Raw genomic sequence first — 25,672 nt, forward strand, 5'->3', positions numbered from 1 at the left:
CTTTATGCTGTAATTAAAGAACCTTGGAGCCTTTCTTTTTCCAGTCACTGACATTTAAAACCAAGAAAGTTAATGTTTACATTGTTTTTCAATAAAGGGTAATTAAAGCAACTTACAGTTTTAATGATCGCTAGGAGAATAGTGCTTAAAACAATTCAAATTAGGCTGGACACATTATGTTCAAGACAAGTATCCTGAAGCAACCCTAAATTATTGCCAGTTGTCCTCCTATCTGAACACTTAATTCTCTCAGACTTTTGAAGATGTTGGATGCCTCAAGCATGCTTGTGATCTCCACATCTCTCCCTCAGAGAGGCTGTAAAAATAACAATTACAACAATGATGAACCTGTTCTTGTTCCCATTGTTCTTAATAGGAGTTCTTTCCCTTGACTTCAGTGGAAATGGGATTGGATCTAGCATAATGGCAAACTTAAGGATAAAAGGAACTCGGTATATGTTGTTCACTGTCTCCCGAGAACCATCGGGCATGTCTACACATTCATTAATGCACTTTAGGTAACACACATTAAATTTAGTATCTTCATTGTGACATACTAAAAAAAGGTACATTAGCTTATTTTAATGTGCATTAGCTAAAAAACACATTTTTTATGATGCTTTAATGTGCATTAAGATAGGCTATTGCACATTAAAGTGCACATGTAGACATGCCCACCATGCTCATTTGAAGTACACAGAAGACAGTAAAAGTACAGAGTAAACAAGAACAAATATTACGTTCTAAGGAACCTGAACATTTTATTGCTAGTTGCACTTCTTACACATTTACAACATTTTCATTGTTTACTTTGCATGGCACTATTTCTGTTTTGAGTTGCTTAGGCAGACATGAAACGACAGTATTCACTAGATGCTGTGTATGAAATATCAAATGCTGGCAAACTGCTGTTTTCACAGGTCCTTGAACAAGAAAATATTTCAATCTTCAGATTGCAGTAAGAAATGGCTTAGCAGAAATTACAGAATGCAGGGGATGCAGCAGAACAACTGCAAAAGAGAATAGATAGAATTTCATAGACATTAGGGCGGGCAAGGACCTCATATGATCATCAGATTCAGCCCCCAAGAGGTAGGAAGTCAGCTAGGGTCAAAGGATCCTGGCAAGATAAGCATACAAATGTTTCTTAAAATTGTCCAGAGTAGGTGCTTGCACCACCTCTGGGGGGAGTCTGTTCCAGGCCTTGGGGGCTCGGACAGTAAAGAAGTTTTTCCTTATGTCCAGCCTAAGACAGTCTTGCAGGAGTTTCTGACCGTTGGAACTTGTCATCCCTTGGGGTGTTCTGGTGAACAGTAGTTCCCCCAGATCCTGATGCACTGCACACCTCTTATGTACTTATAGGCTGCCACCAAGTCATCCCTGAGCCTGTGCTTCTCCAGGCTAAAGAGTCCCATAGCTCACAGCCTCTCATAAGACCTGTTCTCTTGCCCTCTGATCATGCACGTGGAGCTCCTCCGGACTCTTTCAAGCTTCTCCACATCCTCCCTGAATTGTGGAGCCCAAAACTGGATGCAATACTGCAGCTGCAGCTTCACCAAGGCCGAGTACAGCAGAAGGATGACTTCCTGGGTCTTGCCTGAGATGCATCGGTAGATGCAAGCCACAGTTTTGTTGGCTTTGCCAGTTGTGGTATCACATTGGTGGCTCATGTTCATCTTGTGGTTAGTCATGACCCCCAAGTCTCTTTCAGTCATGGTGATAGTGTGTGGCATTGCCAAGCCTATAAGTGTGATGCGGGTTTCACCCCCCTCACCCCCCCAACCCGCCGAGGTGGAGCACCTTGCATTTCTCTATATTGAACGCCATCAGGTTTTCATCTGTCCACCTTGCAAGCCTATTGAAGCCAGCCTGGATCACCAACCTATCCTCAAGTGTGGATACTCTTCCCCAGAGTTTGCTGTCATCAGAGAAATTAGCCAGTCCACTTCTAACACCAATGTGCAGATCATTTATGAAGATATTAAAGAGTAAGGTTCCAAGAATGGAGATTTGGAAGACTCCACTAGTCATTGAGGGCCATGTTGATTCGGTTCCATCAACTACCACACTGTGGGTCTGACCTCAGTGCTATTTCCCCAGCCATCAGACTGTGGAGTAGTCGAACTGCAGTTGCCCAATTTTTCCAGGAGGACATAATGGGACACCAAGTCAAAGGCTTTTTTAAAGTTCAAATATACGATATCAACCTCTTCCCTTTTGTCTAGGTGATACATCACCTGGTCATAGAAGGAAATGAGATTAGTCAGGCAAGACCTACTCACAACAAACCCATGCTGACTATCCCTCAGAATGTTGCCTTCCGTTAGCCTGTCAAGAATGGTTTCTTTGATAATTTTTCCAGGATCTTCCCAGGGATTGAGGTCAAACTGACTGGCCTATAGTTTCCCAGGTCTTCCTTCCTCCCTTTCTTGAAGACAGGTACCACAATTGCCCTCTACCAATCTTCAGGTACTTTGCCCAAGCACCATGAGTTCTCAAATATCCTTGCCAGTGGCTGCGCTATAATGTCTGCCAGTTCCTTTAACACTCTTGGGTGCAATTTAGACCAGCTGATTTGTGGGGGTCCAGCCTCTCCAGATACTCTCTCACAAGATCCATGCCAATGGTAGGCATATATTCATCCTTACCCTGGTCATTCTGCATCATGTTAGGCAGGGTGGTCTCTTTGGATTTGTGAGAAACCAATGTAAAGTAATCGTTAAGCAGATTGGCTTTTTCCTGAGTGCCAGTAGTCAGCTGCCCCAACTGCTTTAGCAGGGGTCCAGTGTTGCCCTTGTTTTTCTTTTGACTCCTCACGTATCTGAAGGACTTTTTATTGTCCTTGATTTGTGTAGCCAGTTGAAGTTCAGTTGCATCCTTGGCTTTCCTAGTTCACTCCCTGCAGGTGCAGCCCCATGCAGAATACTCCTCCTTAGTGGTGTTTCCTGTTTTCCATCCTTTATAAGCCTCTGTTTTTAAACATAGGAGGTGCATGAGTTCCCTGTTGAGCCAAGGGGGTAGTTGAGCCCTTTTAACACCTTTCCTATGGGTTGGGATGGACTCCCTTTGCATTTCTAGAATTGCTTCCTTAAGGAGCAACCACTCATCATGAACTCCCCTCCCTGTGAAATCATGGACTCTCAGGGCCTCAAGAACAAGCCTCGTGAGCTTCTGAAAATTAGCTTTCCTAATGTCAAGGACTACTGCACTGCTGGCTAACTATTGGCAGTAACTTGAGCCATCAGCAACATGGGGGGGGCACCAAAATTGGCCACCACCACCACCTGCATCACCACTCCCCACCACTCCCCACCCCGCCTACCACCAACACTACTGCAGCCGCCCCAGGCTCGGCCCACCCTCACCACTGACATCACTGCAGCCACCTGAGAGCAGTCCCCCACTGGTGATGCCACCACCTGCAGGCTGTTGTCATCCCCCCAGCCTCAGGAGGCATGCGTTGTTCATGGCTCAAGCAGTCCTGATTCTTCTGTCTCTGGGTACTGGATTGTTCCTGAGCCTGGTATGTGAGTACATTGGTCCAATGGCTAGATGTAAATGTACTCCACCCAGAAGTGTAAATAGCATACCTAGTCATGGAGGCTCTGGGCTAAGAATACCCTTCAGGAAAAACCTTACTGGTATTTTATTGCAGAAAACTGCATCATACCCACCCCTAGTAATGCACAGCTGTATAAAGTCATTTATGAGAAATGGTGATATGAAGCTGGACTTTTTTTTTTGTCTTCCTCAACCCTGCAATCAATCAATCTGGGCAATCCTTGCCTAGCAAGTTATCCACAAGTAGTCTGAGCATTTGCTCTCTTACTAAGTCAGCAATCCAAAAAATAAAGGTACAGGCTTCAAACAGCAATGAGTACTACAAATTGGCCTAAACATTACTTTTTATTGTACTATAATTATTGCTAGGGAAGAAAAAAAGGATTTGAAAAGACTGAATACCCCAAACTAAACAAATTTTTGAATATTTATGTTACAAGAAAGGGGCATAAAGATTTTTTAAACCACAATTACCTGGGCCTATTCCTAAAGTTATGTCATGCTAACTTTTTAAACACAGCTTTTCACTTTGAATTCAGAAAATGTTTTCTCCAATACCTCAGTCATTGGTAGCATCTTCTTTTTGCCTTTATTTTCTTCAAACTGAAAATGTCTGAGTATTCTCAGATCCTCAGATTAAGTTTTAATTCACCTCAAATCTTTCTGGTAATGTGTGTGAGCGTTCAATATGATTTTGTCACAGTAATAACTAGATATAGAAATCAGGTCAAGTAACTTGATGACTAATGGGTATTAATATATGTGTTTATAGAAATAATGCTGTAGTCAGTGGTTCCCAAACCCTGACAGATTGCGTGCCACCAATTTAAAACGATACAATCTTAAGCACCACCAGCAAATTTTTCAGTTCAACCTTAAGTACCACCAGCAAATTTTTATTATATAAAGTAATAATAATAAACCTCTTAATATGTACCACTGACAGGTTGTCTGTGTACCACTGGTGGTAGCCATACCACAAATTGGGAACCATTGCACAGCTAGATATAGCTCATGCATATTTGTTTCTGTGTATTAAAAGTACTATGTCAATACTGTTCCAAATGCTAAGAATTGAATATCATACCAAGACTTAAGATTCATTTTGTTGTAACAAGGCAGAAAAAGAGCAGAATTAACCTGATTCAGGCAGGTTACTGATGATACATATATCCCAAATGTGCAAACCCTGCTGACCTCAGTGTCACAAGTTCAATTAGGAATTCCAGCCAGTCCATTTTGCAATTATCAGAAGCATTACTGAATGCTTGAGTGCCCCAGCTGATGGTGACACATGCAACCATGTCAGTGGCTGCACTGGATTGTCAGAACTCGGGTGCCTTTCTTGCCTCTGCCACTGACCTTGACAACATTGTGACCTTGAATGAGTGACTTCTGTTTTTTGCCTTTGCTTCCTTTTTCACCTTTTGTCTGTCTTGTTAATTTAGATTGGAAGCTTTCTAGGGTGGAGGCTCTCTTACCCCACATTTGTGCAGTGCACAGCCCAACCTGTCCCTAATCTGTGCTGGAGCCTCTAAGACGTATTAAATAAATGGCTTCCAGTTAGGAATAAAAGCTACCTAGTTACTGTGGACTAAGAAGGTATTTGTATTGGCAAGCTGTGGAGCAACAAATACCTGCCTATTATTTGCATGAGGTTGTAATATTGTGTTCAAAAACTGAAGCTGCCTCTGGAAGCCACTGTCAAAATGTAAAATGTATTAATAATGCCAAATTTCAGAACTCCACAATGCAGATATAATAGTAATCTCCCTCATGCAGTGTGAATTCAGTGTTGAAAAAAGTTTTTTGCTAGGTCTCAACAGCTTGGGCCAGTCTTCTTTCAGCCTCTGTTATCATGCAATTATAGGTCTCTTCCCAGAGAAGAAACACATTTGTTGAGATGTGATTACATAAAAAAAAGTAATTAAAAAGAATCTATGGTGGCCATGTGATGTCACTGGGGAAGATGGTTGCCTAAAGCCAGATATCCAAGGGAACTCTGATATAACCCAAAAGTATTGTCTATCCCTCAACCCTTTTGGGGCCCAGAAACATTATCTCCCAAATGTTAAAGGGCAGCTCCACAGAAGGAAACTGATATGAGAAGCTTTTCCAAAGGAACTCACAAGAAGAAACTATACATTTTAAAAATGGGGGAAGGGGCAAGGACACATTAGCAGGGACTGCTTGGGGATACAGAAAGGAGGGAGGAAGAGGCTAGGAAAGCACAAAACATTGGTAATATTTTTTGGTTAAAGGTAAAGGTGTTGTTTGTCTTTGTGGAAGGTAGAGGGAAGAATTTTAATCCAAAAAAATTCCTCAGAGAAGAAAAAAATTAATTTTAGGGAACTGAAACACAGCTACAAAGAGATGGTAATAACTAATCAAGTAAAACTACAAATACACAGAAACTAATTCAACAGGTGGCAGCTTATTATTATTGTGATGTTTAATAAACTCAATTTTTATACTATAAATGTGTAAAGTCTTGCAAAATGTCTAAAATGTTCTTGCAAAATGTTAACAATAATATTAAATGGAAGAAGGTGCCTCAAGGAATCAAAGATGAAGCCCCAGATTTTTGTTTCATCCAGGAAATCCACCTTAAAGAGGAACATAGAAAATGCATAAAAGGGCAAGTGCCATCACCTCCACATACACACATGCATCTCTAAGTAAATAGAATAAAAGGGTTACAGTTATAGCACAACATATACTTTTACAGCTAAAGAGAGAATATGTGTATCAGGAATGCAGATTAGATATAGATATAAATATAGATATTATAGATATATATCTAATCTGCTTTCCTTGTACATATATTCTCTTTCTATATCTATATATATATATAGGTAGATATAGATATAGATATCTATATATATATATAGGTAGATATAGATATAGATATCTATATATATATATATATATGGGACATATGTTAGCTTTAGGGACCATCTATGTACCTAATCAGCACTGGACATCTTTCTTTAGATAGCCATCTCAAACTCTAGAAACACTTAAAGGAGGTGAAGTTGTGGTGGGAGGAGACTGTAACTGTGTTATGCACCCACAAGTAGATCTGTCTAATGGAAATATAACAAAGGATAGAAAATACAGCACATCACTAAGATTGTTAGTAGAGAGTCATGTACTTTGTGGTTCCTGAAGATGTTCAAATCCAAAAGAACAATAGATATGAATCTGCTTTCCAAATCATTAAATTTAACAATGCTATCTCAGCAAAACAAGGTGGAATTGTCTGGTCAGACTGTGAACCAATGTGGTTATTTATTGAGAGAAAACTGAAAAAATGAAAACTTGGTGATTGAATATCTCACTTCTGTATGACCAGAAAAGACCAGAAAAGAATCAAAGCTAGTCAAGAGGAAATTAACTTCTATTTCACTGATGATATAAATCAAATTTAGGAGAATATTTTATGGGATGCTTTCAAGACAGTCATCAGAGGCAACCTAAAGAGTTTCATCTAAGAAGAATTAATTAAAATACCTCATCTTGTGTATTAAGCCCTCATGGGTTTAAAATGGGCTTCAAGACACTTTTGGAAGTAGCTTTTGGGCCTAGCTGCAAGACGCTTTGGTAAGATTTAGATAAAGCACCCCAGCAGACATTTTTAAACCCTCGGGGGCTTATACACACGATGATGAGGCCATGCTGGAGCATTCTAATTAGTTGAGTCTGCTCTCACAGTTGAGTCTGCTTTCTAATTAAAACATGAACCAGCATGTGTATAGGCGCCCATAGGTTCCCTCCAGAATTTTACTCATTTTTTTGGAGCAGAATTAGTGCATCTATTATCAGAAGTTTTTAATAAGTTTTTAATAAGAAACTGAAAGAGGCAAATATTCCTGATACCTATAAGAAAAACTAATCCCAAAAACAAGTAAGGATCTATATGTTTGTGTGCCATATACAACTATGTCTTTATTAAACCAAGATGCAAAAGATTCTTGCCACTTTTTTTTTTACCTACCTCTTATATAGCAGATACAATGATTGTCCAAGGTCATACAGCTGGTAAGTGGAAAATCCAGGAGCAGAAACTTGGTCTATTGAGTCAAAGTAGGGAAACCTATCCAGTAGGTCAAAATGCCTTGCATTTAACAAAAAAAAAAATATAAACATGGAGTAAGATAATGCTGAATCTCTCTCTGAAATGTTGCCCAAAGTAAAGAAGCAGAAATGGGGGTGTCATTAATTTTCCACATATTCCATGAAATTTATCCCATCCAGCAGTCATTGTATCCTTCCAGACTTCGTATCTTTGAGCAGATGTGTAAGCAGTCCATGAATAAATTAGGTGTCCCCATAAAAGAGTGAGGAGACCTTGTGCAAGCTTCTTACTAAGGTCATAAACCGCAGCTAAATAAGTTTTCCAATAAATACTCTGATCAATTACCATGTTACAGTAATTTATGCAATTTGGATACAACATTCCTTTACACCACATTAACAGTGTGTCTGTGTGTGTATGTGTGCGAGTGTGTGTGAAAAATAGAAATAGTATGTAAAAAAATGGCAATATAAGATCTTACAAGACTTTTTATAGCCAGTTCCCAAAATTCAGGAAACAGGACTCACAGAAAGTACATAATCACTCATTACATTGCTGGCTATTATTTAGAAATTTTACAAACCTTAGCCTGCTCACAAATGCTGAACTCCCCTTGTCATTTCTTCTTGTTCTTGTGTTGTATGATGCATAATTCTATTAGCCTGCAGCTTAGAGCTCATTTAGCTATCATCATTCTTTTTATGCTTAATAATGTTTACTGAGGTTTTAACAGTGTTCTTCTATGCAACAAAAACCTGCCTAGTAACTGTAGCTAACGGATGAAGAACACAGACATTTCTCTACAAAATAATTGCCTTACTAATCTTGAGACACACTGTTCACATTTTAAAATGTGTGGCAAGATGCAAGAAAAGATTAACAATAACAGAAAACACCCAGTAAGCAAGCTTCATGTCTTCTTACATGCCCAAGTAAAGAAGTACTGTAATATGGGAAATGAGCAGAGTATTTACTGGAGAATATTTAACTGAGGCTTATGACCTCAGTATGAAGATTGCATAAGTCATTTAAGCATACAGTTAGATCTTTGTTCTCCTCTAGTAAACTGTACAAAACCACTAGCATTGCTTTTCTTCATCATTCTTGCCTACAAAATGGTGATTGTTATCATTGGTATCAAAACCATCACTCCCTCAAGGATGCCTGCATTTCCTGTTATCTCCACTAACATACTGTGTTCTTGTCCCAAGCTTAGCATGGATAGAATTCTGATTTTGTCTACCAAGCAGACTTTTTTGCATGATGCAAATTTTCCTCCCCACAAGGGCCGAGGAGAAGCCCAGAGGCTTTAAAAACAAAGGAGAGCTTTTAGCCAAATGTTTAGTATTTTACCAGAGGTGCCTGAGCAAGGTTCTTAGAAGAGTGGCAAGCTGCTGCCACCTGCTGGTCAGTCATCAAGAGGCTTCAGAAAACCAAATTCATGACAGTTGGTAGAAAGTACAAAACATTTAGCTCCATGTGAGGCTGGGGGGAGACGTTATCAAACTATCACAGTTTAAGAAGGCATGCTTGATGTCACTTGCTCTAGTGATTCAGATGCTAGGAGTCCACAGTTCTGATTTCTGTTTTCAGTTCTGACAATAACTTAGTATGTGACCTGGAATGAGTCAATTAACATCCTATAGTGTTATTCAGCCATCTGAAATACGGGAATAAAGCCTTTATCTCTATATCACAGTAGTGTCAGGAGGTTAAATTAATCCACAGAAAAGCCCTTGGCATGCCTATGAAAATGGTGCTATAGCAGCTCAGGGTCTATTGATATAGCTGCATAGGGAGCAAGGCTTTTATCTTTTTTCCTCTCAGATGGGCATTTTCATTCACCCTCACTGCAGTAAAGGTTCCAAATTCGATTAGTAGAGAGCCAATGGTTATTATCCATGGTAGAGTGGCAACAGGACAGTCACTGTGCCAACCTGCCAATGAACAACAGATTGGCTTGGGACAGTTGGGGGAGCACACTGTAAGGCACCTTAATGCTGTTTTTAAAAGCACTTGCTGGGTGCAAGGAGATCCTACAACAAAATCCATTTCTGCTGTGTTGAGCCTGCTTCTTCTCTAGCATCTCTAAGGGCAACAAGTCAGGAAAGAAGCAACCACAACTGGGGAATCGTCCTGGAAGTGAACAGAAGGATCCAGCTACCAATGCACTAATGATATGGTGTATCTAAAGCCTCAGACTCTAAGCTATCCGTGGTTATTACATTTCAATTATAACATCTAGATCACTTTAGCACTTTCTACTAATTGAAGTGAGGCTTCGATTCATGAAGCACTGCAGTATATTAGACACAACTTAGCATTATGTGATTATTTTTTACATGCTAGACAGCATTTGATTCTGGTACCCTAAAGTGTTTCTCAGGTAATATGCTTCCTAGTCTGCCAGGGAAATTTTGTTTTTTACATCCTATAAATGATGTAGCAATGTTATCTATCCTGTTTCCTCTGCCTTGGAAGAAGAGAAGAGTAGATTGAATGAAACAGAATTGCCAATAGATAACTGTCCTGCTATAAAGCAGAGTGTTCCTGTGATTAGTGATTTGCTCTTTCAACCAGGAGAAAAAATAAGCACAGCCCTGACCATTATGACCCCTCAGTGAAGGAAGTAAGGAGAACCTGGTGATTCTAGCAGTACATGCAGACATTACATTTAGATGGACCTAATTAGGGTTAGATCGATCTAAGTGCCCATCTATGCAGATGTCCAGGGAGCTTAAATCAGGTCAAATATGACAGGTCCAATCTAAGTTAGTTCGCTTGAGTAGGTGAACTAACTTAGATTCAGGACAGGTTAGTCCAATCTACTGAATGTCTGTGCATGTTCAGATCACAGCCCCCATGCTGGAAAATCCCAACCACTTGCCCCAAGCATGGGGCTGCACTCTTCTTACCCTCTCAGTTCTGACCAAGATATTTTTAGCACCCTGGCTCTCCCATCCCCAGATGGACAACCCCCAGGTGGACAACACTCCTTCCAGACCTGCCAGCCTCCCACTAGCTGCTTCCATCCGCCACTCCCCATAAGCAAACTTATTCCAAGTTCCAAGCATGGCTTCCAGCACCAGTAAAAGTTTGCACGTTACTTTAAAAGGCTGGATTACCCAGATCATGACTGACAAGCTGATGCCTAGTATCCTAAATTACAAATAGTCTACCTCAGAAAGGGACAGAGTGCAACAAAAATATGAGGATGTATAGCTTATAACCTGGCAAAGGCAAAAAAAAAATTAAATGTGAAAAAAAAATACTAGTCTTCAATGTAAAAAATGATGCGGCACAAACTTATTCAGCATAATGTTTGCTCTAATCTCCCATTTCACAACAGTTCTGATGTCAATAGCCTATGTTCCCAAGTAGATATTTCAAGTGCCAGCTTCAGGGAAAGGAGTGTGGTATGACTGTCTATGAGCCTACTTAACAGCAAATAGATTTAGAAAAAATAAAGAAGATTTGTAACCATTTTCCAAACAGTTCACTAAATGTATCACTATGGAGATTGCAAACCTACAGTCAACCAATTAAATGAGGTGTATTTCCATTATTTAGGTCAAAAGACTAAGAAAATATTCCTGCTGCTTTAGTTATTATGACCACTACATTTTCCTCTATGCATCATCCCCTATGAAGGAAATCAGTGCAGGACCAGATCTTGCTTTTGGCTTTGACCTATTGGAAAAGTTCAATTTGACTTTCCTTGGTCAAAAATATAGGAAAGGAAGAAATTTGCAAACAAATTTACGTGTCTTTTTTTTCCCCACCTGTCTTTCATTCAACTTTCAATGTAAGGCCCCTGACACTTTACACTGAAGATGTGATAAACTGGTAAATTATGTCTTAAGTGTACAGGAGCTTTTTATATCACAGCCCAAACTGGAGGAGGCATGGAGGTATCTTACCATAGAGTCATAAGGTTAAAATGGACCATGAGGGTCATCTAATCCAATGCCTTGCATGGGTGGAAGATGCACCATTCCTAACCCATCCTACTTACTTAATAGGGTCTTCTAGGAGAAAGCATGGCTAATTTAAGTCGAATTCCTCTTGCGACTGAGGGAATGCAAGTATCAGGCTTTGCCCATATACTGAAGAATATAGCTTTTGCCTCTACACATACCCATGGCCCACCTCATTCTGGATAGCCCCTGTAGGAGTCTGCAGAAAGCCACAGTTGTTTTCAGGAACCAAATTTGGCCCTTCTCTCACAAATCCTGGCTCTCTAGCTTCTTGTCCAGGAACACTGTAACTGCTGTATTGTTTATATGAGACCTAAAAGGATTTTGTGCTCCTTTGTCCATCCATAAAATAACAACAGTTAGAACCTCCCCTTTCATTTAGTCAGCAGCTGGGTTGTGAGGAATTTATCACTTTTCGTTTATAAGGGGTTTCTACTGTAGATTTTTAAAATGAGATAAGTCTAGTTGATTTTTAATTATGTTTGTATGCAACTAAGAGATTATTTTCAGCTTGGACCACAAGAGGGAAGGGAAGGAGACAGCATGGTCCAGTGAATTTCACATCCAACTGACAGTCAACTGGGCTTTAATACCTTGGTGAGTCACTTCACCTCTCAGTGCCTTAGTTTCCCAGTTTGTAAAATGTTTGTAAAATGTGCATAGAGATTTGCAGTTTCATTTGGTATTTACATTCTCACCTAAACTCTTGAAATCCTGGAAATTGATGCTGGAAATTGGGGGGTGGGGAATCTTATTCTTTGTGGGTATTTATACATGTGCTCTGGGAAGGGGGAGGGGCACTTTAATTAGAGTGGCTCCAAGAGACCCTCTAATTAAAGCACCCAGAGCTTCACATGTATCAGCATCCCCACGCTGAAAAATGGCGGTGGGGGAACTTTATCTAAAGCTGGGTGAATGAGCTTTAGTTAAAGCGCCCCTGCTGCCATTTTTCAGTGCAGGGACGCTGATACACATGACACTGGAGGCTGCTGGAACATGGTAATTATAACGCTTCAACAGACTTGGTTAATTGAGTCTGCTCTGATGCAGTGTGTCAGAAAAGCCTCAATGTGCTTGTATAGGTGCCATGTGATTCCCAGGGCAAAAATTTTGGAAACTGCATGATCACATGACCCAGTTAGATCCTCTTTCTAACTAATACAAAAGTTTTGGCTTTATTTATTGCTAACAGCCATGTGGCATTTGAGAACGGTTCAAGCCCTTAACATGTCTCTTCAGACAGGATCAGAAGAGCTATTACAGCCCATATCCATGTATAACTTTAGTGTCTGTCTTCAGGAGTGGGGAAGAAAAAGTCCCATCACAGAAGAAAATGCATGGATCTGTATGGAAAGAAGGATCCAGGACTTTTAGTTTCTCACACTGTCTTGATTTTAAGCTAAAGCCCTAAGACTTTAGAATTGCAATGCCATTCCTAAACATTTAAACCAGATTTTTGTTTTCTTATGCTCTAGGTCAGGGGTGCTCAACCTCAATCCCACAAGCCAAATGTGGCCCTTCCCTGCTGCCCAAATCCCAAGCCCCATGGTGGTTGAAGCCAAGCCATGCCCCTGCCACTGAACAGCCAGATCAAAACTGGACTATATCCTTTTCCCTCCACATGGCCAGGGTGGAGCTGGACCATATCCCCCTTCCCCTGCACAGCTGTTTAGCGGCCAGCCCATGTCCCCTTCTCCCCCGCATAAGTCTGGGCCACTCCCCCTTCCCTCTGTGTAGCCAGGTTGGGGTTGAAGCCCCTTCCTCCATCCCCGCCACGGGGTAAGGTTAGGGCTAGGTCAAGCCTCCCTCCCCCACACACCTGGATCAAGCCAGGGTGCCCCCCAGCCAGACTGAGTCCATTGGCTGGATATGGCCCACAGAGGGATTGGGTACTGCCCAGCTAGCCCACTTGATGAAAAAGCTGAGCGCCACTGCTCTAGACAACTAGAGATGTTGCCTTTTCTCTTTGTGTCTGGGGTGTACTTTATTCCTTTGGTGATTTTTTTCCTGCTTAAAAAGTTCCTCACAACTATTACTCTTTTAAAAATATTCAAATTCTTTTTTGAAAATTGAAAATCCTGGAGTAATCAGTAATGATTGGTCTAATGAAAGGAGTTGCAGAATAACACAAGATATTCACAGCAGAGTAGGCTACCATGCAGAATGCAAGGTGGAGTTCACTGAACAAACACAGATGGACAAGTTAATTGGAAAAAATCTGACATCAGCACCTTTTGTTAAGGTCACATCACAGACTCTATGGCATGTAATTATCTGAATACATTAAGCTTGAAATTCAAGAACAACGTATGTGATGCCACAGGAAGAATTTAACAAAATACGATAAATTGGTCTGTATGACCTTTCCTAAACACTGCCACACACAAATGCAGACATTTCTTAGTCTTTCAAGACAGTCTACCTAGCTTTATAGGCATACAGCAACTCTGCCTGATTGCACCAGATTTAAAAATAACCAAGGCAGTTGAAAGTGAGGGTTGTGGGTCAGGGAGGGGGAAGAGTGGGGAAGGAGTGCTCTCATTACTGACTGTGTAGCTGGTCAGTGACTGTCACCCTTCCCTGAGGTCCCTTCCAATCCCAGTGCTCTGGGGGAGGGATGGAAAAACTGCATAAAAGGCAATGTTGTTTGAACTGCCCTGCTTTCTGCCTTGGTGTCAGCTGAGTGTGGGCGCACCTTAACACACACACACACACACACACACACACACACACACACAGAGTGTCACCCACCCATGTCATGATTTTTGCCTGTCAGCAGCTAGAGGTGCAGGGCCCCAGACTTCTCCTTGACAGCTGGCATGCTTTGTGGCCTCAGCAGGGGCTAGCATGCCTGCAGTTTTCACCCTGCTGCACCTTAGCGCACACACAGTGTCACCCATGTCACAAGCTTTGCTTGTCAGTAGCTTGAGGTGCAGTTTCCCCTGAACCCCTGAACCTATCTCCTTGAAACTTGGCAGACTTTGTTGCCTCAGCAGAGGCTAGCAAGCCTGTAGTTTTGGCCCCGCTGTGGCTTCACACATACAAGTGACATGAGTTTTTTGCTTTCAAGACTCTGAGGCGCAGCTTCCCTTAAACCCCTGCACTTATCTCCTTGAGACTTGGCAGGCTTCATGCCCACAGAAGGGGCTACCAGTCCTGCAAGTGTCATCCAAATCAGGCCAGAAATGACAAAGTTATAGGCTGTTTTGAGCTTCCCTATTATAGCCTATGGGTGAAACGTCGAAACAGCGAAACTGTTTCAACAAAACAAAACAGAACAGCAGTTCTGAATCAAAATGAAATTTGAAATGAAACACTGTTCCATCAAAATGCAAGTCGAAATGAAACGGTGCCATTTTGCACAGCCCTACTGCACAGTAACAACTTTGCAGTCAGTGTCTCATGTAGAAATGGCTCTTGAGTATTGTATAGCACCCTCTTACATCCAATAATTTGAGACTTTCAGTTCATTAACATGGTTTCTCTTTCCAAATATCCCAAGGCACTCTTGGCTACTGATAATAAGTTCTCACCCCTATTTCATCTTGAGGGATAAAATTTTCTCTGTAGACAAGAATAGCACACTGTGTCACAACTTTGGTGCAAAATTTCTGAATAAAATTGTATCTGAATAAAGTCGTCCCATAGAAGAGAACAAAGATTGGATCAGTTTAAGGCATCTCTTTATGGTCCCTGAAGTGTGCCTTTGAGCCTCTTACCCATAAAAATGGGTATCTGCTCATTCTTACAGCAGTCAAGAGCAGGTAGATGTGTTGTACACCATATCTCCCTTTCATGTGCTATTGGCTGTAGAAAATTGTGTGCCTTAACCATTATAGCCCAATGGGGCTGCAAGGTTTGGGTGGCCCTTTGACTGGCATATGATATAGCCAAACAACCAACCATAGGTCACTGTATTTACTCTTTACAACATGACTACAATGAAACCAATGCATAACCTTGTCTCAGTGAATTGAAATGAAAAAAAAAAAAACCCATGAAAATGATCATCTATAATGTCTACTAGTCACTTCAAGGAGGCATTCACAGGAGAGGCATTGTGACCCAACCAATAAAATGGAGGTCTAGAAACTAAAAGAGCTCAGTTCCCACCCTGGTTACTTCCTGGTTATTTCTGTTCTTTGCGCCTCCATCTCCCCTATTTCAAAAACAGTTATAAAAATAATTGCAAAAGTTCTTACCTAGTATTTTTATCAGTAGATCTCAAAATACTTTGCAAAATATACCTATCCAATTCTGCAAAAGCACTATCAGAGCTAGCATTGGAAACAATTGTCAATATAAGAACAACATACTTAAAATTCTGTCTCAAACAGAAGATCACTTTTTGTCCTTACCTTAATGCCTAAGCCAATATAATTTATTTTCTACCAATAATGTACTAGTAAATACAGTGCATAGGAAGCAAAAAAAAAACCAAACAGCTGGCATGAGTATTCTTGATCTTTAATAGAAAAATAACATCCCCAAAGCTAAGAGAAATAAAGCTGGTGGCTCTGAGACAGCAAACTCGTATGTCAGCTCTTTGGGGTTTACGAAAGTTTTGTCTGTACAGTGCCTAGCACAGCAATTGACAGCTAGAGCTCCTAGGCATTAGGGACAATATAAATAGTAATGTACCTGCTCCAGAGTACAGTAAAGTCCATTGACTTCAGTGTTTTTCTGATTAGGTCCATATGGGAACAAATTAGCAAAATATCACAAGTCCTCTGGTGTATGGGCAACTACATCTTGCCTATGAGATTTTCCCCTTCAGGTATCTCATTACTGTAATCTTAAAGAGAAATGGGCAACTTGACTCCCCATTAGTAGGTTTACACTTCATCTACTTAAAATGGAAAAAAGACGGAAAAATGTGTCAATACCATATGGCATGCATTCAGCAACAGTTTGATATTTTTCAGTCCACACAGAGGAATACAAAGCTATTAAAAGTTCTTAAACATTTACAGTTCCTTGACTTTGGAAAGCATCCATAATGGGCATGAGTAATGTAGAAGAATTTTAAATTATTAGAATGCTTAAAATATTAAAGATATTTGTTTTCCTTTCTCTAATCATAGCTAAGGTATGAAGCACTTGGGTAATTTGAATCTATATACCACAAACCAAATAAATCAAGTAAAGCAAGATATCAGGCAAAGGTACATAAGGACATATATAATAATATGTTTAAATCTATAAATACACATTTGGAAAGCCTCTGTATTGTAAGGGGAATGTAATGAGTTCCATTTGTATTTTTCTTCTCCTCTCAGTATAAAAAACAGTAACAGTCCAGAAAAGAAAATAAGGGTGTTTATTTCTCTAAGTTCAACCCCACAATTGTTTAACAACTAGGGAATAGGTTTGCAATGTGTCAATGGGCTTGAATGTTGGATATGTGAGTTTCAAATGTAAAATCAGCTTTTGGTTCCCTATTTCATTCCCTACTGCTCTTCCTTACGGTCTCCCTAACCTAGGTTGCAGATCTGGTTTTAGGTGAGTGTATTCAAGGCTCACAAGCAGCATACTCTGCCCCCTCGGGTGATGATAAATATATGAGTTAGTGCATCATTTTCTCTATAGGAGGCATAGGCGATGCATGGGCGACTGCACAGAAGGCACGTGCCCCGCCTCCCCCCGAGAGCGCTGATGCCCCCCTGACAGCGAGCACTCCGGCAGGGGCAGCTGTCCTCAGCTCCAAGGACAGCAGCTCAGAGCTGACCCTGGAGCCAGGGACAGCTCCTCACCTTCCAACCAGAACTTAGGGCTAACCCCAAACTCTGCATACCTGAGAGCTGCTCCCAGAGTCATTGGACAGCTCCTTCCCACCCCCCAAATCTTGGGGATAATCCCAAGCTGTGTACCTCAGAGCTGCCCCCAGAGCCAGGGACATCTCTTCCCCCAACCCCCTGAGCCTGACCTCTGTCCCCCTCCAGCCTAGGGCTTTCCCCAGAGCCCCTTGCCAGCCCAGGGATGGCACCCAAGGAAGCCTGCAGTTCACCTTGGCTGCTGCATGGGGGCAGAGCAGGGCAGAAGCAGCCCTGAACTAGGCATTAATTGCAAGTGTAGGTAATGTGCATTAATTGCACAAGTAGGCCCATCCAGCCTCTAGAATTCAACCATAAGTGGAGAACTAAAAAGGTGCTTTCCCAAATACATCAGTAAGAGCTATACTGAGCTTGTCTTAGCTGAAGCTGCTGTCTGATGCTAGGAAAACATCCAAGTGTTAATAGGCCATAGACCACATTCTCATCAGATTGCTAGCATTATAAAGGGAGGCACTGTGGCCCTCTGAGTTTACAAACTGGCAAAACTGGTTAATAAAATTTTGTGTGCAGTTTGACATTGTGAAAGGATTTTCAATATGTTCCTGTACTGTAAACATTCTTGGCCTGCCTATTAATAGCTTATCTATTAAACGTATAAAATGAAACCTAGATTCTGAAGCTATTAAGATACCTGTTGTCTGAGTTGCTGTTGAAGACAGAGATTTCACAACAGCTTCTCAATACAGCACACTTTCTGTCTTCCCTTTCCCTTTCTGATGGCTTTTAATTCAATTGAACTAAAAACGACCTGTGATAACAGTCTTTATGGTCAGAGACCAACCCCCCCAGCTTCATGGCAGTTTTTGTGCCCTTTTTGACTGCACTGCCTGACACAGAAACTCAAAGTTTTTGTTAGGGTTTCTCATTTTCTCCTTACCCCCCAGCTGTCTGTCCAAGAGACCCAGTTTTTTTAATATTGTGTTCATGGCTGAAAGTGGACATTGAATAGCGTTCGGTCATGCTTATACATTTGAAAATAATGAGCCCCATCTAAGTGAAAAAAGGAAGGTCTTTAAGTTGCAGAGGTAGCTTTGCAGCTATTAAACCAGGTGTTAGGCTTTTTTCTGAACTTACTCATGCTTTTTTGTTTAGCTCTTGATACAATACAAACTGGCTCAGTGACATTTTCTAATGTTATCAATAATGCATATGCTATAATAGAGCCCAAAATCATTTTTTATTCTTAACGTTATTTTTGCATGGAAATCCCAAGTTTCATTTATATGGCAGGGATTATGCACTGCAGGGTGTGTGCCTAATGGGATATAAAGTATGCAGTGCCTCAGGTGCATTGTTAGGCACAAAGCCATGAGCCACATGCTACTCGCAATACTGAAGAGCATCTCATTATGACCACAGACCTCTGGAGTGCATAATTGCTGATAGAAAAATGTTTTTTTTTTTCATTGTACTGACCCCATCAAGAAATATATGCTCAACACTTCACCCACCAGTCCTAAAAACTCTAATACATTGGTAAAGAATATCTGACAGATAGAAAATCCATCAGTATCACTGCCACTGTTAATATAGGGCTGCCCAGAGTTAATAGCCACTTTCAACTTGGATGCAGCCAGCATGGACAGCACAGCTCACAAAACTTATGTGACCTGGGAAAACTGGCAAAATGACCTCTAAGCATGAGGGAATGGGAAAGGATTCCTCAGTGTCATCCTCCTCACCTCTAACTACAGAAACAGCAAAGGCACGCCGCTCCTTATATTCCACCTCTTATGCATGTAAGTAAATTTAAGTGCCTAAGTGTGAACCTATTCCACCCTGCTCAAGTACATGAAAACCATTTAATACAATGGTTGGTGGATACTCCTCTTCACTGCTTTTTTGTGAATCAGTCTTAACAGTCAGATGACAGAATGTTACAAAAGTGCAAAAGTAGATGTATTAATGAATTCCAGGACTTGATCAGTGTGGACCAGAATCACTCACGTGCCTAAGTCCAGATCCAGTGCCAACCATCTGGCAAGCCCAGAGCTCATGGCGCATGCAGAGCTCCAGCAGGATGTGCTGACATTCTGATTAGCTCAGACAGCTCACTAGCATCCAGGGTCACAGCAAGAGGGGTGTGGTATATATGCAAGTGTGAGCTCAGCTCATGGCCACACAGCTGACATGGGGTGTGGCTGCATCTCCCTTTGCCTTGATACTGGGTCTGCCCATGGCCAGAGCCCTATAGACATTCACATGTGGACTCCTTGCAGACTTACATGCCTCAAATGAATTCATGCAGAACCTTCCGAGGTCCCTTCCAGCCCTTCCAGCCCTAATGTCTATGAAATCTATATGGTACAGCAGTATGAAACCCCAAACTGCCTCTTCTGGAAATTTGGGAGAAATCTTTGAGGAGCAGTAAGGGGTCGGTGAGAACCTCTTACACTCAACTCTCAGGTCGGTTTCTAATTGAGTTTCACCCTACGATGCCTGTAGTGCCATTGTACAACTCCCGGCGATGAATGTCACACCAGTCCTGGATGCAAGTAACAACCCAGTCTTTTACACACACTCTGTACCCCCCACAGGAGAGGCAGCAAAGTTCTGACTCGCTCATATGGGTAAGCCCCTTCAGAGTCTTATACTCTAGAGTGTAGCAGTCCTCCCCGGATCAGTTTTGTCACAATCACCCCTCCTGCGGGGTGGGTGGAGCCAACCTCCCATGGCCTGAACCCGGCTCCTCCTCCTCAGCAGAGGCTCTGGCAAGAACCTGACTCCTGCACCCCTGAGGGGTTTATGTCCCGTTCCAAGTCTTGGTGAAAACCTGCGGTGTTGCAAGCCCCGCATGCAATCTCTCTAGTGCTCAGAATTCAATGGGGTCACTCTCTTCTGTGTGGGACAGGTCACTCTCCCCACCTCCCCTACCATGGGCAGGCTGTGAGCACCCAGGGAAGGCTACTCTTGATCTACAATATCCTCCCCTATAACAAACAAAGGATATCCTGGCAGCCCTGCCCAGATTTGACAGGCCTTACCTTGCCCTGTCTCCTGAATCCTGCTGCCCTTGGAGCAGTGCCTCAATCTCTGCTGTCCTGCTCTCACTCCAGCCCTGTCCTGCTGACTTCAGGCTCTTCTAGGACTTATTTGACTGCCTGACTGGGTCAGCTCAGCCCAGCTCTTCAATGCCCACATACTTTTCCTCCCTCTGGCTGCAGTACAGGCCTTCTTTTATCCCCTCAGGGGCCACACCCCTGGATTCTGCAGCTCATCTAATCAGGAGCTCAGAGTGAATTCTCCAATCACCTTGTGCCACATCTGTGGATCATGGCTAGTCCAATCAGAAGTTTGGGTTAAATGGTCCAATCACACTAAACTTTCCTTGCTGCAACAGGTTGAAGCATAAACCCGACCAAACAAAGAGCAGGCTGTAAAAGAGCCTGATCTAACTCGGTTACACTAACTTTAGAAATTCATACATATCTTATTGTCTAGTTTTTCAAAAATAGCATTTTTCATCAATCACAGTGTGTCTGACTCACCAAGCATTCAGGTCACTTCAAATTGCAATTTAAGGTATTTTCAAAATACCACAAGTGTCAGTTTGGATCCAAATTCGGAGCAAATGAGGAGGAAAAAAATGGATTCTTTCCATGACATACAGCAAATCAATGCATATGGATAGTCCTATTTTGTTACAAAATTTTTACCACAAGGCTTTTGTACACATCAGTGCTTTGTTATACTAGCCCAGAAGTAAATCAGGAAGTAGATTGTCACTTGGTATTCTGGGCCAAAAATGCAGGTTCAAAACTATCTGTGGTCTCACAACTATTGTGGGGGGCAACACTCTGTTCCAAAATCTTCTGATTCACCCTCTGACTAATCTCACTGGTGGACTGGCATGCTACTAGGAGACAGGCCATCCTGGAATTTAAACTGGTATAGTCTGTTCAATATGCAGGACCCCTACAGACTGGCTCATTGGGAAGTGTTACAGGCCTGGTGTCAGCAAAACACTTAAGCATGTTGTCATAGAGGATTGAACTCCTTTCCATAATTCAAGTTCATAACCAAAGAAAAAAAACCTGCTTATGGGAGCACCTGAGACACTGATAGTCTGAGCACCTGGGATCAGAAAGGAGATGTTTTTTGTGAGAGCTAAGCTTTGCACTTTTTTTTTCCCTACCTAACCTAAGATCACCTTTACCTAGGGTGGCTTTTAGGGAGTAAAAATCTAAACCTATTTGGCAATTTAGAGGATAAATTAATTGAGAGGTCCACAAAGAAAAGTAAACCCTAAACCCTCATGTAAGAGAAGCTGATTGGTTCTGGGAACTTCAGCTGCCTCACACTACCAAGTTTCAGGCAAGGGGTATATGGGCAGAGGTGTCCTGGACCAGGGGGTCATTGCCTTCAGGTTGCAATGGACGAACAATATTAGGGGTGAAGCCAAAAGAGCACAGAAAAACTGACAGGAAGAATGGCCCCATGCTTAGCCCATGGGCTTGGAAAACCTGGCTTTGTTTCTGTATCAGGCCTCTGGTATAACATTGGGAAGTCTTTTAGGCCTGAAGCCTCCCTTTAAATGGGAGGCCAAATGGTCTTGGAGGGCCTGGACTTCAGTATCTCAGCATTGCACTTCCTCATCAGCAAAACAGGGACAATACTATTTTCCTGGGTCACAGGGGCTTTTGCAGATAAATATATAAAAAAGTGTGCAGTCCCTTGGGACTACGGTAAAAGTTACTCAGAGTAGTAGTGATGTTAGGGTAGAAATAAATGTTGCCAAATGAAGTGGGTCAGCTGTGCCAGAGACATGTATGGGAGAAACACTTGTCGCCTATTGTTCCACCCATTCATACTGTGGAACAAGGGGCAACACGTTCTCCTAGCCAGGATTGGGCCCCTTAAGTCCTAGAAGTACCTGCTCAGCTCCTGATTTCCTAGAAATCCCGGGGGGGCACATGTGTAATCAGAGAAAACCATGTGGGTGCTCCAAGGGTTTGAGGAACCTAATTCTGACCGGGAATAACTGGGGCACACAGAATCAAAACCCTCAAGACCCTGGAACACCTAGCTAGGGCATCTGAAGAGTGCAGGCAGCTCTAGGTATCCTACACCCTCATGCCATGAAGTAAAAAGATGTCAGCACTAAATAGTGGCATCATTTGATACTACCTTCATCACAGTCACCATTTGTGGTGCAACAAGGGGCATGGATCTCTGTTTTCTTGGCCTTAGCGCTGCTGTAAAAATTGTTATGGTGGAACAATGGCAACAAAAAGTGGTCTGTCAGCAATATATTTAATCCATCTCTATTCAACCATCTTTATTCAATAGACACTTAAAAATACACTCAGGTGCTTTGCAGAATTTGGAGACACAATTCTTGCTGTCAGTAAAGGGCAGCTGTATAGTCTCCTGTCCTGTGAATAAAATGAAAGCATAAAAGAAGGGAAAAGGAAACTGCCTAGAATAAAGAGGTAAGGACCCCTCACACTGAGATCAAATACTCTATTGTCTTGAATTGCTGCTACAAGGTAAACAGCAGTCCCATTCCTGAAGGTTGGTGGTGAATAGACAGCCTATATTCTGATAACTGGAACTCTCCACTACAGAAGAGGGAGAAACTTATTTGCAATTTAAAAAAAAAAAGATCATATAACCAAACTGTAGTCTAATCAGTGCCACGTTGCTTTAGAGTACAAATGCATACCTTTAGTCACTGCACTCCTTATACATTTGACAATGATGTACAACTACTGGGTAAAGTCCTTAAGTACAATTTTCTAAATCTGTATTTCTGATTGAGGCAGATTATTTATCTTTTTGACAATATTAGCTATCCAAAATGTAATTATTTAAATTAAAAAACTGCATAATATTATTACTCAGAAATAACCTATCCAGCTGAGTAGAGAACATTTATCTTTTGTGTTGTTTTTCTAGTAGAACAAACTTATTAAATGATTCACTTAACTATATCTGCATTAATTGTGGCATAATTCTCAATACATTCTCATGCTTCTGTAAATTGGATGAAGGGGGGTTGTCTTGTGATTCTTTCTCTAGTCTGTCCTATGACATGGTAGCTTTTTTAATATGAATTTATATCACAAAGTGTTATGGATGCCAAAGCTTTCTTAAGCCAGGGGAAAATTGTTTGATATGGGGAGTTTAGTGTGAATGCAAAGTTCTGATTATTTACACTAATTCAAATTCCTCTTTTCCTATTTTCAGGACTAGCATGGTTTAATCCAGGTGTTCTGGTCAAATCTCATTTTGTATAATTATATTATGCCTACCTGCATATCCTGCACAATTTCAACTGGGTATAACCAATAAGGTGTCATATAAACTTCCTCTGCATTCTGGACCTCAAAGCCAGTGTTTCCATACTAGACTCAGAGGAAGAAATAAATTCATACTTCTCAAAGTACTGAAAGCCAAAGTAGGGAAAACATTTGTACCTTATTATCTCGTCTTCAGAAAAATTTGTTTTATACTCTAGATCAGAGGAGTTCCTAACTAACCTTCACTAGACTCCTTACAGGGCATTGATGAAACCTCAAAACTTATCAACACAATCCCAGAAGAAAGCATAAAACAGTGCCCTATCATAACAGTTAATAATTTGCTGATGGCATTGACTGATCTGTCAGAACAGCGTACATAGCCATACCATAGCAAGCAGCTTCCCTACTTGAAGTCACGTCTTCACAAACTAAATTCATGATTATTAGATTATACTGCATAACTGTGATTAATTTATAATTGCTCTTTGTAATCTTAAAGGCTATTGTATCAGAAATGTTCTAGTAGGTTTTTTTTTCTTTTTACAGCAAGTTTTTGATGACAAATATCAAAATGCTTCAGAAGATTATAAAATAAGATATCTCTTTTGCTTGTACTGAATGTCATGCCCACAAGCTAGGAATAAATATCTAGTCCTGCACTATATATGGTGATACAAATATTAACTAGTTCCTGCTCTTTTGAAGAATTAACTTATCTTTTCAACAAATTAATATTTCTGTGAAAGCATTAAGAAGATAGGGGAAAGAAAAAAACTCTAGTAATATTCTAGAAAATGAAAATGAAGATTTTAAACCCATTAGAAGTATAATTTAGGAAGTTCAGTTCATGTAGTGTAATATGTAATATGAGTGTGTAGGGGCCCTACTACATGTTCATATTAAAGCCGGATAGAAACCAACTATAGAGTTGTTACACATTTTCAGACACTAAGGGCACATCTACACATCACCCTACGATGATGTAACAACATACTACATTGCTGTATGGTGTGCTACGGTGATGTAGGGATCGCACAGGTATACACATGATCACCAGATATGTCGCCATAGTGGCGTGCTCCCCTGATATAGCACGCCACAGTGGCGACGTAGTAGCAAAACCTACGCATGCAATTTGCACACAGTACAGTAAAGCTTGTTCGACATAAGAAGGTGAATTAACTTAGACTGAGAACAGGTTAGTCTCCACCTATTTGGAAGGTAGCCCCAGGGCTGGGAAAGCCTAACTGCTCACCCCAGCCCCTGGGGCTGCATTGTTCCTCTCCTGTCCCGAATGTGACCAAGCTATTTTTATCCCCCTACATCCCTCCCAACGGACAACCCTCTTCCACAGACCACCTCCCCCACCCCCCTGTCCATCCCACCAACTCCCTATGGACCTGATAAAGCCTCCCACAGACCCTCTAGTCTCCCCTGATCTCCCCTGCCCCTCCCCACACCCCTACTTACTTACACTGGATTCCTAGCACAGCTCCTGGGACCAGCGAATGCATGCACGCCATTCTGATCTACGATCATGGGGCTTGAGTGTGATTGTAAAACAGGTACAGTGAGCATCTGCATGTACCCTTAGGAAGCAAACTAAAATGGGTTAGGGATTAGTCATATGATTGATCCTGTCATTCTCCAGTTCTCAAGTGTTAAGACCTCATACAGCATAGCCAAAGTAGTTTGTGTATTACCTTTGCCACTTAAATCAGTGAAGTTAAAGTGAGTTTTTGGTTTGTTGCTTACCTTACTCTTGAAAAAATATCTACCTCACTATTGTGGTTTGCATGTACATAGTTAGAAAAATTACCCCCCCTACTGACCTCCTGAGGTCAAGAGCAGTTCTAGAAGGTACTAATAATGGGTATAAAACACAGGACAATAGAAAGAAGGTAAACTCCCCCTCCCCTCCCCATCCCCCCATGGCAAAATGTTACAGAGATATAAAGGAAACAAATTGAATATTAG

General features: G+C 41.4%; 1 long non-coding RNA gene across 1 annotated transcript in view; it reads right to left on the bottom strand.

Moving 5' to 3' along the window:
- Positions 1-25,272, bottom strand: part of LOC132250640 (uncharacterized) — a 65,316-nt gene extending 40,044 nt beyond the window's left edge. The window contains exon 1 of the long non-coding RNA XR_009462237.1: positions 25,166-25,272. This is a non-coding gene — a long non-coding RNA (uncharacterized LOC132250640). The remainder of the gene's footprint in view (positions 1-25,165) is intronic.
- Between the last annotated feature and the right edge of the window lie 400 nt (positions 25,273-25,672).

Source organism: Alligator mississippiensis, chromosome 5, assembly GCF_030867095.1.
Source record: "Alligator mississippiensis isolate rAllMis1 chromosome 5, rAllMis1, whole genome shotgun sequence".
NCBI lineage: Eukaryota > Metazoa > Chordata > Crocodylia > Alligatoridae > Alligator > Alligator mississippiensis.